The following is a 15,883-nucleotide window of genomic DNA, read 5'->3' as shown; positions in this document are numbered from 1 at the left end:
AGTGGACATGAGTTTGAGTAAACTCTGGGAGTTGGTGATGGACAGGGAGGCGTGGCATGCTGTAGTCCATGGGGTCGCAAAGAGTTGAACACAACTGAGCAGCTGAACTGAGGAAAGAGATGAATGCAATTATTATTCCTGAATCTGTCCCAGGCCACTGTCCTCCCTTGTCTTTTCCATGGACAAGAACAGTGGGTGTTGCTCTTCCCCTTGGATAGAAAGACTGTTTCTTAGGGAAAACAGTTTCCTGCTTTATGAAAACCTGTTTGCACATCTCTGGGTAATTATACCCTTTGAGACTTGTAACAAAGATCAGTTTAAAGCTTAGTTGTGTGCTCTTCCAAGACAAAAACCCAGTTCCCTCACTAGGCTCAGGAAAAAATTGAAGTCTGTAGGAAGAGAAGTCTTTCTAAGTCTCCTCTGACACCTCTCAGAAGCACTTTTATAATATCACTGAGGTGTGGCAGGCATTTTAAGCTGTAAATTGAATAAACCAAATTAATCTGGTGACTGCTTAGTCATGCATTCATCGATGTAGAAATGTTTCTGATGTGGGCATGAGGAAAATTAGAAGTGCTCAACTCCAGCCAAAGCCCTGGCTCTCTGGAGTGGGTTCCAGTGTTTGCATTTGGCCACCTTCTGAAAGTATTAGGCAGGAAAACAGTATTATATCTTCTGTCCCCAGTTCCTTTTAAATACCTTCTCTCAACTCTGGAATCCTTTGTGGTTGTCAGGTGGCCCACAGAGGTGCCCATGCCAGGGTCTGTGGGGGCATCGCTGGCCTGAGTGTCCTGAATCTTATTTAATCTACTCCTCTTAAAAATTCTCTTTTCAAGGCCCTGTTCCTTTAGCATTCTATGCTTACTATATGGTGATTATGTTCTGTACTTACTATATGTAATCCTAAAAGAAATTGCTTAAAAAAAAAGATAGACACATTTTAGAGAAAGAATTACAAAGAGTAGAATGTAATCTGAAATTGAATAGGCTTTCAGTTGTTTTCTTTTTTTTAAGGCAAGTTTATTAAGGTATAATATGCATATAGTAAAATTCAGTAAACAGTTCTATGTTTTGACAAATACATACAGTTCTTTAACCAGCACAGGAACCCAGATAGAACATTCCCATTACCCCCAGATTTCCTGTGCTGCCCCTTTGATGTTAATTCCTCCCTTAGCTCTGACAACTGTTGATCCACTCCCCTCCCTACAGTTTTACCTTTTGCAGAATGTCATGCAAAGTGGATTCATACATCAGGTAGCCGTTTGGGTCTGGCTTTTGCCATTCAGCATAATGCATTTGAGATTCATCCATTTGTAACATGTCTCAATAGTTCGTTTCTTTGTATTCCTGAGTGATAGTCCGTTGTGTGAAGGTACTGCCATTCATCTGTTCATCCACGGAGGGATATGAGGTGTTTCCAAATTTCAGTGATTACGCTTAGAGCTGCTAGAACATGCATGCACAGGTTTTATATGAATGTTAAGTTCACACAGTACTTAGATAAATACCTAGGAATGGATTGCTGGGTGGCATGGTTTAGTTTATCTTTATCAAATGTGATTGTTAAATTTACTTTACATTTTATAATTTTTCTTCTAATTGTAAAAGTGATACATGTTTATTATAGAAATTTTGAAGAATGTAAAAAAGTATGGGACAAGAAGGCTAAAAAAATCCTTATCCCATATATCTTTCCTTTTCATCTGGGAATGTGCATAATTTACTTTAACAAAAATGGTTATTTACCTATTGTTTTGTGACCTGTTTTTTACCTCACAGATATTTTTATATCATTAAATATTATTTGTCATAATTTTTAATGACTTAATACTATTTGACTGGAGTAGGATCCCTTCTCCAGGGGATCTTCTCAACCCAGGGATCAAACCCAGGTCTCCCACATTGCAGGTGGATTCTTTACCAGCTGAACCACAACGGAAGCCCAAGAATACTGGAGTGGGTAGCCTATCCCTTCTCCAGGGGATTTTCCTGACCCGGGAATAGAACTGGGGTCTCCTGCATTGCACAGATTCTTCACCAACTGAGCTATCAGGGAAGCCCAGGAAATAGTAACCCACTCCGGTATTCTTGCCTGGAAAATTCCATGGACAGAAGAGCCTAGTGGTCTACAGTCCATGGGGCTGCAGAGAGTTGAATACGACTGAACGACTAAGCGCAATAATATCCTAGAAGTAAATTTGAAGATAGGAGTATCATAAATCATGGCAGACTGATATAGGAGATATTTTGCTACAGAGGAACTTAGAATTCCTCAGTTGTAGCTATTTGCACAGGCCTCATAATATCTGCACAGCCCTATTTCATGTGGATTTCTTTAAGAACAGTTATTAATAGAAACTAATATGGCCAATTGCCTCTGTAGATATACCTTTTAGGTTTGAGGCATATGGATATGAATAAAGTTTTGATTCACTCTGCTTTATTTTTCCCCTTGTGTAAATTCAGTAGGTATTAACAATGTTTTAACTACTGACCATAATCATATTATCATTTTTCACTTTCATATAAGAATTTGCAATATTTTTCTTAACTGAAATTAAGGCTAGAGATTATCATACAGTAAATAACCAGTTGATAACAAAAGAGCTTTTTTTTAGAGTACTGCCTGAATACTGCTTGCATTCAGGTGAGATCTCTGAGATAGACCTCAGATAGACCTCTGAGATCTGAACTGAGATAATCAGTGAGTTTGCTCTTTGGGAATGATAGGTGTGTTTGGTGGGGGAGAAGTACATTCATTTGCATGCCTGATTTGCAAAGACCTAGGCTTGTCAGGTGTATTTTTGTGGTTTGCTGAAGAGTAGGGTAACATTTGGCTGGGTAATGAAGAAAAAGGATATGAGAAGAATTTAAAAAATTGGCTTTCCACTGTGGATATCTGGCAAGCGTTTCTTTTTGTCCGTTGGAGTACAGTTGCTTTATACTGCTGTGTCAGTTTCTGCTGCACAGCAAAGCGAGTCAGCCGCATGTTTACATATATCCCCTCTTTTTTGGATTTCCTTCCCATTTAGTTCACCATAGAGCACCGAATAGAGTTCCCTGTGCTATAATAGTTTCTCTTTAGTTATCTATTTTATGTATAGTGTTATTAATGGCTTCCCAGGTGGCCCAGTGGTAAAGAATCTGCGTGCCAGTGCAGGAGACGCAAGAGACACGGGTCCGATCCCTGGGTCAGGGTCCCCTGGAGTAGGAAATGGCAGCCCACTCCATATTTTTGCCTGAAAAACTCCATGGACAGAGGAGCCTGGAGGGCTGCAGTCCATGGGGTTGCAGAGAGTCAGACGTGACTGAGCGCATGCGCACACACTCATACACACACACATCAGTGGTACACATATGTCAATCCCAACCTCTCAATTCATTCCTCCACCTTCCCCCTTGGTGTCCATATGTTTGTTTTCTCTGAGTTTGTCTATATTTCTGTTTTGCAAATAACATCATCTATACCATTTTTCTAGATACCACATTAGGTTAGTTAGTGAAGTTACTTAGTCGTGTCTGACTCTTTGTGACCCCATGGACTGTAGCCTACCAGGCTTCTCCGTCCAAGGGATTTTCCAGGAAGAGTACTGGAGTGGGGTGCCATTTCCTTCTCCAGAGGATCTTCCCTACCTAGGGATCGAACCCAGGTCTCCCATATTGTAGGCAGACGCTTTACCGTCTGAGCCACCAGGGAAGTCACATATATGTGTTAATATTTATTTGTTTTTTTCTTTCTGACCTACTTCACTCTGTATAATAGTCTCTAGGTCCATCCACATCTCTGCAAATGACAGAGTTTTGTTCCTTCTTATGGCTGAGTAATATTCCATTATATTTAGGTACTGCATCTTTATTCATTCCTCTCTGGCAACCCTTTCTTAAGCATCCACCCTTTCTTCTGCCAAGTCTCGCTCAGTCATGTCCAACTCTTTGCAACCCCATGGACTGTAGTCCACCTGGTTCTTCTGGTCATGGGATTCTCCAGGCAAGAATACTGGAGTGGGTTGCCATCTCCTTCTCTGGGGGATCTTCCTGACCCAGGGATCGAACGCAGGTCTCCTGCATTGCAGGTGGATTCTTTACTATCTGACCTACCAGGGAAGCTCCGAACTTCAGAATACCCGTCTCTTGATTAAGACAGCACTAAATTAGAGTCAGTTGTTACTCTAGTAATCAAGGTGACTGACTTGGATAATGTGAGTTATTCTTCCATTGGAATGAGCTTGATTGCAGAGACCAAATCCTTCACACTTTTAACCGGGGGAGATGTGTGGGTGCTAGCGCGTCTCCCCATGGAGTAAGAGACGCAAGGCCAGGCCTGAACAGAGCCCCCGTGGCTGAGCTCCCAGTCTGCTGTGTATGGCCAGCCAACCTCTAAACAAAATTCAAGCTGTATAGATATTCATCTGTTATTTTGCTTGTGGACGTATTATCTGAAGCCCAGCTATAGTAGAAACAATAATTTTCTTTTATAAAGAGTTGGTCTAGAGCTTGGCTTTGGTTTTATCTTTGTTAGAGAAGCAATTAAAGAGAGTTTAGAATATATGCCTTCTAGCTAATTGGGAAATAAAGCATTGGGAAATTGGTTGACTCACTAGTAGGCAAATTAATTTGGTGGAGGAGTGTATCAGCCCAGTGTGTGATCAATTTACTAAGCACAGTGTAAGTAGCTAGGAATAAGGCCAACCGGAATCATATGCTAAGCACTGTTGCAAGGTGGCTTTGTATTCGGGCAGCTTATCTAGTTCCTAAAGAGAGACGAGAATGACACATTTCATTTAATTTGGATTTTTAGTACCTTTTAAGTGAACTAGGCATTTCTAAGGACTTAATGTTGTCACTCGCCTTTGAAGGTTGTCCCGTATTCCTGCTGCCCAACTGTAGTTTCTCCTTAGTTTTGAGTGATTTTAATCTGAACACATCAGGTTTCAGTCTTGTTCTCTCTGCTTAGAGATAGAGAGCTGGGTCTGAAAAGAATAGCAGAGCTCTTACACAAGGAGGTCAGTGTTTGCACTTAGAAATGAAAGTATGTCAACTGGTCTTGTAATGGTTTCTAGAAATGTTCTGAATGGCATTTGGCATTTAGAGATTAGGAACATTTTAAAATCCATTGGTTAATATTTTTCCTTTGCAAAGTTTTTTTTTTTTAATTAATTTATATGTTCTTATGTCAAATGTTTTCCTGCCATGATCTTTACAGAGACCAGTTTACTATCCATTTGAACTAGTGTAATTGGAGCAGAAGAGATTCAAGTTAGACGCCATGAAGAGTTTCCTAAAAAGCTAGAACTATGGGAATACTAAGAATATAGGGAAATCTCTTCTTGGTGACACATAAAGGGAAAACAATTAAGTTCTCTTTGTGCTGCAGTTTGACTTGTCTCTCTCCTTAGAATTAGGAGGGAGTGGATGGAATCTTTCGTGACCACTTCTACTCTGTGCTTTTGCGATTCTCTGAATATCAGAAAAGGGAAAAAGCCCAGTGCAAGTTTGAACCATTTTCACTATGGAATCTTAGGTGTAGGAATTCTTTGTGCCAAGAGGAATAGATGACCCATTATCCTCTTTAAACACTTCTGATGGTGGAGAGAAACTTCTTTACCCCACATGGAAGAGAGTCTACATTTGGACAGTTTTAAATTATTGCAAATTATTTTAAACTATGGTTTAAAATCTATCTCCGGTCGTTCTCTTCATTGGTTTTAGTTTTGCCCCTGAGCCATTGTATACGTGTATATGAACTTTGTTCTTCCTTATTTTAGATTTTTTTTTTTCATGGCTCAGTATGCAGTGTGTTTTTATTTGTTTATTTGTCTGGGCCAGGTCTTAGTTACTGCATGTAGGATCTCCTTCCCCAACCAGGGATAAAACCCGAGCCCCCTGCATTGGGAGCTTGGAGTCTTACCCATTGGACTAGCAGGAACGCCCCCCTCCCCCGAACTCTGTCCTTACACACTTTCAGAAGTTTAAGAATGGCTTTCTTGCCTCCCCACTCGGTGTTCTCTTTGCCAGAGTGTACCCCTGACTTCAGCAGCTGTTCCCGACATGATGTGAGTTTGAGACCTGTCATCACTTTGGCTGCGCTCACCATTGAGTTAGAACGTGGGGTCTCTCATTAAACAGAAAGCTCGGGCGGCTGCTCGTGCAGAGGACAGTGGTACTATTACCTTCCTTGTTGGGGACAGTGTCCTGCAGCCTTGCGTCGTCTTAGCTTTCTCGGGCAGCGTGTCACACTGTTCACCCTCCCGAGAGTGCTGCCATCTGTAATTTCTAGATCCTGTATACACCATGGTGTTTCTCTGGTCCTCCTCCACTGTGCTGCTGAGTTTTCTCTAAGTATAATACGTTCATTGATAGTCGGTAAGCTCCTCTTGTTAGTGTTGGCCCTACTCCTTCTGAATCTTCACTTGTAATAACTGACCGTCCCAGCTTTGCTCCTGCCATTTGTAAATTTGATAAGGACATGTGTGCCTTCATTGAATTCATTAGTAAACATGTAGAACAGGATAGAGCCTGGCTTGGTTTTGGGAAAGTCTTCTTGTTCTTAAAACAGTTATTTCCTTGTTTTGTCTCAATGTAGGAAAGAAACGGTTGGGCCAGTTGCTGTTGAATCATGGCTCACAATTGGTGGCTTCTCTTTGTGGTGTCTCTACAGATCTTGGATCAGCTCCTTACTTTGCAAGTCTGAAAGTTCAATTTTTCTTTCAAGTCAGATGTGATATATAAATCCATTACTAAGAGCTATAAATAGTTTTAAATTATGAAAAATTGAAAAAAGTACAGTGCACAATATACTACAAAGCCTTCTTTTTACTTATCATGTAGAGTTAAGACAAGTGGACAGGTTAGTATTTCCCCTCCTTAAAAGGGAAAGTGAAAGTCGCTCAGTCGTGCCCAACTGTTTGCCTCCCCGTGGACTATACAGTCCACGGATTTCTCCAGGACAGAATACTGGAGTGCGTAGCTATTCCTTTCCCCAGGGAATCTTCCCAACCCAGGGATCGAACCCAGGTCTCCCACACTGCAGGCAGATCTTTACCAGCTGAGCTACTTCAGTGGAAAAAGTGACGGTGTTAGTCGCTCAATCATGTCTGACTCCGTGATCTCTGACTCTGTGATCCCATGGACTGTAGCCCATGAGGCTCCTCTACCCATGGGATTTCCCAGGCGAGAATACTAGAGAGGTTTGCTGTGCTGTCCTCCAGGGGATCTTCTGACCCTGGGGTTGAACCTGGGTCTCCTGCATTCAGGCAATCTCTTTACTGACTGAGTGACTAGGGAAGCCCATGCTAAGGAGTATTCCTAGCCACAGAGTCTAGTGACATCCCTACACTGAATGCAGGGCCCTGAGAGTTGTATCCTAGGGGGAAGGTTCCCACTGGGAAGTCCTGATACCAGTCAGGGAGGGAGCTGCCAAATGACTCTGGGTTAAGTGTGTTCTGCAAATTTTGTTTTCTATGGCTATTCTTCCTACCATTTTACTTGTGTTTTAAAGGAACAGTTTGTTACAGGATGGTTGCCCAGAGGTGTGTCAATTTGCTCCCAGAAACCAAAGAAGAGTATAGTGCTTTGTGTTAAAACATGAGTTTTATAGCAGTTCAAGGTATAGTCAGAGAAGAAAAGATGAGCAGAAAATTAGGAAATAGCAGAAAGCCCTGAACATCAGATAGGGCTTCATAAGCATCACTGCAACCTGGTGGGATTGACCCGCAATTATGTGCCTCTAGAGGCGTGTCTTGGCCTCAGGGGAGGAGCAGGTAGGGGTTGCCAGCCTGCAGAACAGCGTCTGTTTGAGGACTTGGCCATGAGGTTAAGAGACTGCCTGGCTCAGCCTCCTCACTAGCTGTGTGGCCTCGGGTAAGTTATCTAAGGACTCCTGCTCAGTCTCCTCATTTGTCAAATTGGGATCCTGCTAGAACCCCTACCTCGAAGGCTTGTTGTGGGGTCACATGAGTTGATGTGTTGAAAGAAGTTAGAACCAGGCTTGGCAGATGAGTTGGGGGTGGTGGTACATTATGCGCTAATGATGAGGATGAGCGTGCACAGTGCTGATCCCCGGGGGTAAAGGAGGACCGTCCACAGATGCTGCTTTAAGGAGCTTCCATATTCACGCTCGCTATCTGCTATCAAAGAGATCTAAACATTCAGAGTAGCTGGCTGGATCTTCTTGTCTGAGTGACTGTTGGAAAATTTTCATTCTCCAGGTTTTCTGTTCCTAAAAGCCATTTCGATTATCATCCTTTGAGTAGTACCCTTCGTATAGCCTCATGGCTTATTTCTGTACACGGCCAGCATGTGTTGCGTTTCTCGTCTGCCTGGTGCTGGTCGCATGTCAATGAGAGGCTGCTCTCTGACACGGAGCCAGGCGCTTTCCTTTCCTCAATAAGGTGAGCCACGTGGCAGTATGCAGCCAGTCTCACCCAAATCGTGTGGACTGATTCTTTTTTTTTTTTTTGTAGTTTCAAAGAGGAACTTCATAAGTTGGGGGGCCTGTCTTTTTAAGGGTATGTGAATACCTGTGAACCATCCACGTAATAACAGTTGTTTTGATCTTGAAATGGTAGCAAGCAGTCGGTAGACGTGAACTCAGATCCCAGCTGTGACCTTGTAACTTGTCCTCTCGCTTCCTTCATTTATAAGATGGGGACTTCCAAAACCTACCTTGCAATGTTATTGTAAGGATTAAATGTGTTTCCTAACAGTGGTGTACAGGGTACATCCTGCTCACCGTGCTGGATTCCAGTGTTATCTGCCATCCATAAGTACCTTTTAGGCATAATGAAGGAAATGAAAATATTTTTTCTCAGAACACACATTCTAATGGATTTATATTCACACATTTATATATACATACATATAATTGTATGTATATAAATTATACATTATATGTTTAATACATATAAATTATATAATAACTATATAAACATATATTTATGAATATATATATAAATTATACATATAAATATTCACATATTTATATACATTTATTACAGTACTGACTTTATGATGGATGCTACCCCAATTAGTACAGGTTAAAATATCTGTTATGAAGAGGAATATCTTAAAAGATGGATGTTTTCAGTGTTTACCTAAAGTGTTTTAAAACTTTAGATATTATAAAGAGAAATTGATTCTTGAGGTTACCCTAAAGATTAATCACCTGTTTAGAATCTCTTGGTCTTTTAGTCTGTATTGTCTTTTTTTAAATTTTATTTTAATTGGAGGCTAATTACTTTACAGTATTGTGGTGGTTTTTGACATACATTGACATGAATCGGCCATGAGTGTACATGTGTTTGCCATCCTGAACCCCCCTCCCACCTCCCTCCCCATCCCCTCCCTCTGGGTCATCCCAGTGCACCAGCCCTGAGCACCCTGTCTCATGCATTGAACCTGGACTGGCGATCTGTTTCACATATGATAATATACATGTTTCAGTGCTGTTCTTCCAAATCATCCCACCCTCACCCTCTCCCACAGAGTCCCAAAGTCTGTTCTTTACATCTGTGTCTCTTTTGCTGTCTTGCATATAGGGTCATTATTACCATCTTTCTAAATTCCATATATATGCATTAATATACTGTATTGGTGGTACTGAGTCTTTAATCAAACAGTTGAAGACCAACATCTTAGATGTCTTTGAAGCAGTCTGTGATTGGACTGGGCTGTTCTTATTGTAATAATGGGTTGAAACCTCTCAATTTCCCCCTCTTCTTTGCCTTGACGCTTTAAAACAAAACATCTCTAATCTCTTATCCAGAAATGTAGAAAGCTCTTGATGTTCTCTGTGATGAGAATAATCCATTTTTAGCAACTGTGTGCTCCATAGGCTCAAAATTTAGCAAATTGAGTTTCAGTGGGAATGCTTTAATGTCTGTGGCTGCTGAGAACATGTTTACTGAGGGAGAGTTACGTGTGCCTTCCTTATATGGTCAGAAAGTTTTGGAGATGTGTAATTTGGAAGGAGGGTATAACCATTTAAAAACAGAGTCTGTCCATGTATAAAGAGAACAAACTTAAGTGTTTACCAGTGGAGGTGGGGTGGGGGAGGGGTGTCAGGGGCATGGGGGTTAAGAGTTACCAACTTTAAAGAAAACCAAAAATACAGTCTGTCTATCCTGTTAGGAATGCGATAACTTCAGGGCTTGTTATAATTGAAGGATTTCTTCAGTTAGACAGGTGTCTTTAAAAACACAAACCATCATACATCTTGGGGGGTTGCTTTTGCTTGGCTGTTGAAGAATTTTTCGGAGAAAGGATCTCCTGGAATATTGCGGAAGCGGCGAGGACACGGGCACATCAGCAGAGCGGCCAGCAGGCTTCTGTGTGGCCACGCGTCAGGGCAGCCCCCAGTCACCACGTGGCCAGCCGACTCCTCTTTGAGCTGCTGTTTTTGAAGGGAGAGAGTTAGTGCTGGACCTCTCTGACAGGTAAATTATAAAGCTGTGTGCCTCTGGGAAGCTTTCAGCAGCCATTAGTTGAGCTTGCTCTACTTTTGGGATAATACCAAGTGGCATGATTTACTGTTCGGTGTCAGAAATCTCTTTTTATCACTTGGAACAACATTTGAAACAGGGCAGTTTTCCTTTATTATGTAAACAGTTCTTTACTGATGAAGCTGTTCTCTCCCAGGTTTTTTTTTTCCTTCCCTGAATTAAGGAACGCTAGCAGAAGTATAACTTTTGGCACTGTGTTTGGGGTAAAATTGTTGACAGAAAATATGTGTGTGTGTGTGTGTGAGAGAGAGAGAGAGAGAGAGAGAAAGAAAGAGAGAGAAAGACACTCAGGCTGACAGTCTGGGCATGCAGAATATGCTTTTGAAAGTAGCCACTCAGACTCTGTTGTTGTGGTCTGTGGGCTCAGGAGTGGCCTGTGAGCCCCAGAATGCCTGGGCGTCTGTAGTTTGGGCACATGGGCTCAGTAGTTGTGGCTCATGGACTTTTACTCCAAGTCATGTGGGATCTTAGTTCTCCAACCAGGGATCGACCTCGCATCCTTTGCATTGCAAGGTGGATTCTTAACTGTTGGACCCTAGGGAAGTCCTAATCCCTAACTCTTGCCCCTCTCAGATTTTTTTTTGAAGGGTAGTATTATTCAATTTTCATTAAATTGAGCTTGGGATTTAGTGACACTCCTAGCTCTTAGATATGCTCTGGGAATAACTCATCATGCCAGAGCCTGTGGCAGAGATTAAGCCAATAACCAAGCCTTCCCTTGGACACACAACTATACGATATTTTCTAGTTGCACTTAGTAGCTGAGGCCTTGCCAGTGCAACGGGGCAGGAGATGGGCGCCAGGCTCAGGCCTGGACAGCTGTGGTGGCCCATATTCTTTTCTCCTTCCGGCTGGGATGGAGCAGGGTCACTTGGTAGCCAAGTGTTGCAGGTGGCAGAGCCGCAAGGTGGCAGGAGCCTGGGTCCCTGGAAAGCTGCCTGGAGGAGAGCCACCCAAGCAGCAGTCTCTGCGTGAGGCTGTTATGTGAGCAGGAAATGCACTTTCATTGTGTTACACCAGCTAGCTTCCAGGGGCCAGCTTTACTTTCGACTTACCTGTCACTAGAGTAAGGCACTGGAGCAGCTCCCTGTCTTTTCAGACCTGTGTTTGAGCCTGGAGACAGAGCCCTCATTGATTGTTTCCAGCAGATTGGCTTTTTTCATTGACCTTTTTTGTTTCTTTCCCTTTTCCTCCATTCTCATTGCTTTCTCCTCTTTCATTAAAAACGCCCTGTAAATCTTGCGATTCAAGTCTCAGCTTCCATGCCCTGCCTCTTAAAGGTCTCCTTGACTGTCTGGTCTAAAATAACTCTCTAGGTCCTTGCTATCATTCTGTTTTAAATTTCCTGAGTGGCACTCAGCATTATCTGATGATATTTTCTTATTGATTGTGTCTTCCCCGCAGAAAACTCTAAACCATGAGATCAGGGAATTGCTCACTTCACTGCTGCCTCCCTTGTTTCTAGAACAGGGTGGAATGTGTTCAAATAAGGGCTTAATACTTGGTGAATGAAGTATGAAACTATCTTACTTTGGATTAGGAAGAAAGTGGTATATGAAAGATCAAAATGGAAACAACAAACAGTAAGAAATGACTCTTCTGCTTTTCAGGTCTGGGCAGTATCTATGCATTAAGATATTGCCTAGACTTGGACAAAAAAGGATAGTCAGTGACAAAGGTAAATCTAGGTCCCATGGGACCCAGAGTTTGCCAGGTATTTGGTTACAGACCTTGAAAGTGAGTGCTCTGTTTATCTGTAAACAGACAGTCCTGCACTGCAGGATTCTTTACCACTGAGCCACAGGGGAAGCTGAGCACAGACAGACGGAAGTAACAACCAGGTCCGGAAGAATCGATCACTGATGCAACTTGGCCAAACTGTTGCAGCAAATTATCTTCTGGATTAAAATACCTCTAATTAAAAAAAAAAAATGAGGACACTGTACCTAGATGGGGGAAAGTGCTTGGCACACAGTAGGTGTTCAAGAAATGTTTCTTCAATAACAAAGAATACTAACAGATAATGTTTTTGGTACTATTATATTAACAGCCAGTTTATTTATTGGGCTTCCCAGGTGGCACAGTGGTAAAGAACCCACTTGCCAATGCAGGAGATGTAAGAGATACAAGTTCGATCCCTGGGTCAGGAAGATCCCCTGGAGGAGGGCATGGCAACCCACTCCAGTATTCTCGCCTAGAGAATCCCATGGACAGAGGAGCCTGGTGGGCTATAGTCCATGGGGTCGCAAAGAGTCAGACATGACTGAGCAACTAAGCACAGTATAAACAATTTATTTGTTAAGCACTTAAGTGTTAGCTGGCGGACATGTATCAACATATGTGACTTCACTTAGTCCTGACTGTCACACGTGGTAGGTCAGTTCTGTATGTATCCCCATTTCACGGTTTAAGTAGCGGAGGCAGCTGAGATCGAAACCCAGGTCTGCTCTAACCCTAGAGGCCTCACAGTCGACCTTTGCCTTCTTTACTCTAGAGCAGGGGTCCCCAGCCTCCGGGATCTAATGCCTGATGATCTGAGGTGGAGCTGGTTTAACAATAATAGACGTAAAGTGCACAGTAAATATGATGCTCTTGAATCGTCCCCAGACCATCCCCACTCCCCCTTGTCCATGGAAAGTTGTCTCCACAGAGCCAGTCCCTGGTGTTGGGACCGCTGGTCTACAGCAGCAGGATGTGCACAGAGATCCAGACCAGCGCGTCTCGTCACATGGTCAGTCCTGTTGCTCCAAGCCCATGTTTTTCTAGCTTCCAATGGCACCCCACTCCAGTACTCTTGCCTGGAAAATCCACGGACAGAGGAGCCTGGTAGGCTGCAGTCCCTGGGGTCGCTAAGAGTCAGGCATGACTGAATGACTTCACTTTCACTTTTCACTTTCATGCATTGGGGAAGGAAATGGCAACCCACTCCAGTGTTCTTGCCTGGAGAATCCCAGGGGCAAGGAAGTCTGGTGGGCTGCCGTCTCTGGGGTCGCACAGAGTCAGACACGACTGAAGCGACTTAGCAGCAGCAGCAGCAGCATCAGGGTTATCTTATGTACTCTGTAGAAATGATGGAGCAGTGGGGTACTGTGAAAGAGGCTGCACTCCAAGAAAGGCCAGCCTCCACAGTGTCCTTTCTGGTGTGACTGTCTTCTAGGTCAAGTGGCAGCTCCAATTGCATCCCTCCCCTGCTCAGAATCCCTCCAGTGAGTCCCTGTGCCCCAGGTTGTCCATGAGCTGGCCTCTGCCTCCATATCCAGCTTCCCCTCGGGCCCTCTTCCCCACCTCCGCTGTTACCACCTGGCCACAGCAAACCATCATTCCCCAAGAACTGTTCCACACCCCATCTTTATACTCAGAATTCCCTTCCTTTGACAAAGTCCCTTTCATCCTCTGGGAGGTCTTTCCCGGTGTTGCAGGTGGAACTGTTTCCTCCTGCCCCCATTCTATGTGGGGGCCCTGCACTAACATGTGTGTGTTTGAGCTTTTCTCTCCCTAGCAGGCTGTGAGCTTGGTGAAGGTCAGGATGAGTTTTGTCTTCTTCCTACCATCTGTGCCTGGCACACATCAGCTATTTGTTGAATGAAAGGAGAAGAGAGAATAAAATGATTCAAAGTGGTCACAATATTCACGTTCTTTGGACAAGAGTCTTTTCCTCTAAGTAGACACTCAAAGTGCATTCCCATGTAACGTGAGGCCCCACAGAGCTGTGTCTGGGGAGACTGTCAGTGCGGTGGGCCAGGGGCTGCTTCCAGGTGATGCAGTGCTGAGCATGGAGGCGGGATGTGCCGGGAGTTAGGAGGGAAGCAGAGTCGATGTAGCAGAGATGGGTTTGACTCCTGGTACTGTCCCTGAACCTCCAGATCCCTGTGGTCAAAGTACTTTACCTTGGAAAGCCTCAGTTTACTCATCTGAAATGGGACTGATGGCTTCTGCCTCAAAGGATGGTTGTAAGGACATCATGAAATAATTTGCATAACATGGTGCCTGGTGCATTCAAATGCATGCTACTATAAATTAAGACACGAAAGATCCTATGATGGCCATTTTTATCCTTACAGTTTCTTATGAACCTCAGTGAATAAACTGATAAATACTCTTATTTTCACATTGAATTTTCATGTCCAGAAGTGAGAAATTTCATATTCACTGTGATTTATAATGAAATCTCTTTTTCCTGAGATGACTTCAGTAACATCTTTATGGTGGGGTGTTTGACAGTGGTAAAGTATCTGCAAAGTATTCTTTGCAGCCAAAGATGGAGAAGCTCTATACAGTCAGCAAAAACAAGACAGGCAGCTGACTGTGGCTCAGACCATGAACTCCTTATTGCCAAATTCAGACTTAAATTGAAGAAAGTAGGGAAAACCACTAGACCATTCAGATATGACCTGAATGGTCAAATCCCTTGTGACTATACAGTGGAAGTGAGAAATAGATTTAAGGGCCTAGATCTGATAGATAGAGCGCCTGATGAACTATGGAATGAGGTTCGTGACATTGTACAGGAGACAGGGATCAAGACCATCCCTATGGAAAAGAAATGCAAAAAAGCAAAATGGCTGTCTGGGGAGGCCTTACAAATAGCTGTGAAAAGAAGAGAAGCGAAAAGCAAAGGAGCAAAGGAAAGATAGAAGCATCTGAATGCAGAGTTCCAAAGAATAGCAAGAAGAGATAAGAAAGCCTTCCTCAGGGATCAATGCAAAGAAATAGAGGAAAACAACAGAATGGGAAAGACTAGAGATCTCTTCAAGAAAATTAGAGATACCAAAGGAACATTTCATGCAAAGCTGGGCTCGATAAAGGACAGAAATGGTATGGACCTAACAGAAGCAGAAGATATTAAGAAGAGGTGGCAAGAATACACAGAAGAACTGGGGAAAAAAGATCTTCACGACCCAGATAATCACGATGGTGTAATCACTGACCTAGAGCCAGACATCCTGGAATATGAAGTCAAGTGGGCCTTAGAAAGCATCACGACGAACAAAGCTAGTGGAGGTGATGGAATTCCAGTTAAGCTATTTTAAATCCTGAAAGATGATGCTGTGAAAGTGCTGCACTCAATCTGCCAGCAAATCTGGAAAACTCAGCAGTGGCCACAGGACTGGAAAAGGTCAGTTTTCATTCCAATCCCAAAGAAAGGCAATGCCAAAGAATGCTCAAACTACCGCACAATTGCACTCATCTCACATGCTAGTAAAGTAATGCTCAAAATTCTCCAAGCCAGGCTTCAGCAATACGTGAACCGTGAACTTCCAGATGTTCAAGCTGGTTTTAGAAAAGGCAGAGGAACCAGAGATCAAATTGCCAACATCCGCTGGATCATAGAAAAAGCAAGAGAGTTCCCAAAAAACATCTATTTCTGCTTTATTGACTAT

General features: G+C 43.1%; 1 protein-coding gene across 10 annotated transcripts in view; it reads left to right on the top strand.

Moving 5' to 3' along the window:
• ARHGEF28 (Rho guanine nucleotide exchange factor 28) overlaps positions 1-15,883 on the top strand; it is a 350,788-nt gene that overhangs the window by 108,378 nt on the left and 226,527 nt on the right. The window lies entirely within an intron of this gene.

Source organism: Bubalus bubalis, chromosome 19 (assembly GCF_019923935.1).
Source record: "Bubalus bubalis isolate 160015118507 breed Murrah chromosome 19, NDDB_SH_1, whole genome shotgun sequence".
Classification (NCBI taxonomy): Eukaryota; Metazoa; Chordata; class Mammalia; order Artiodactyla; family Bovidae; genus Bubalus; species Bubalus bubalis.
This window is presented reverse-complemented; position numbering and strand designations above follow the sequence as displayed.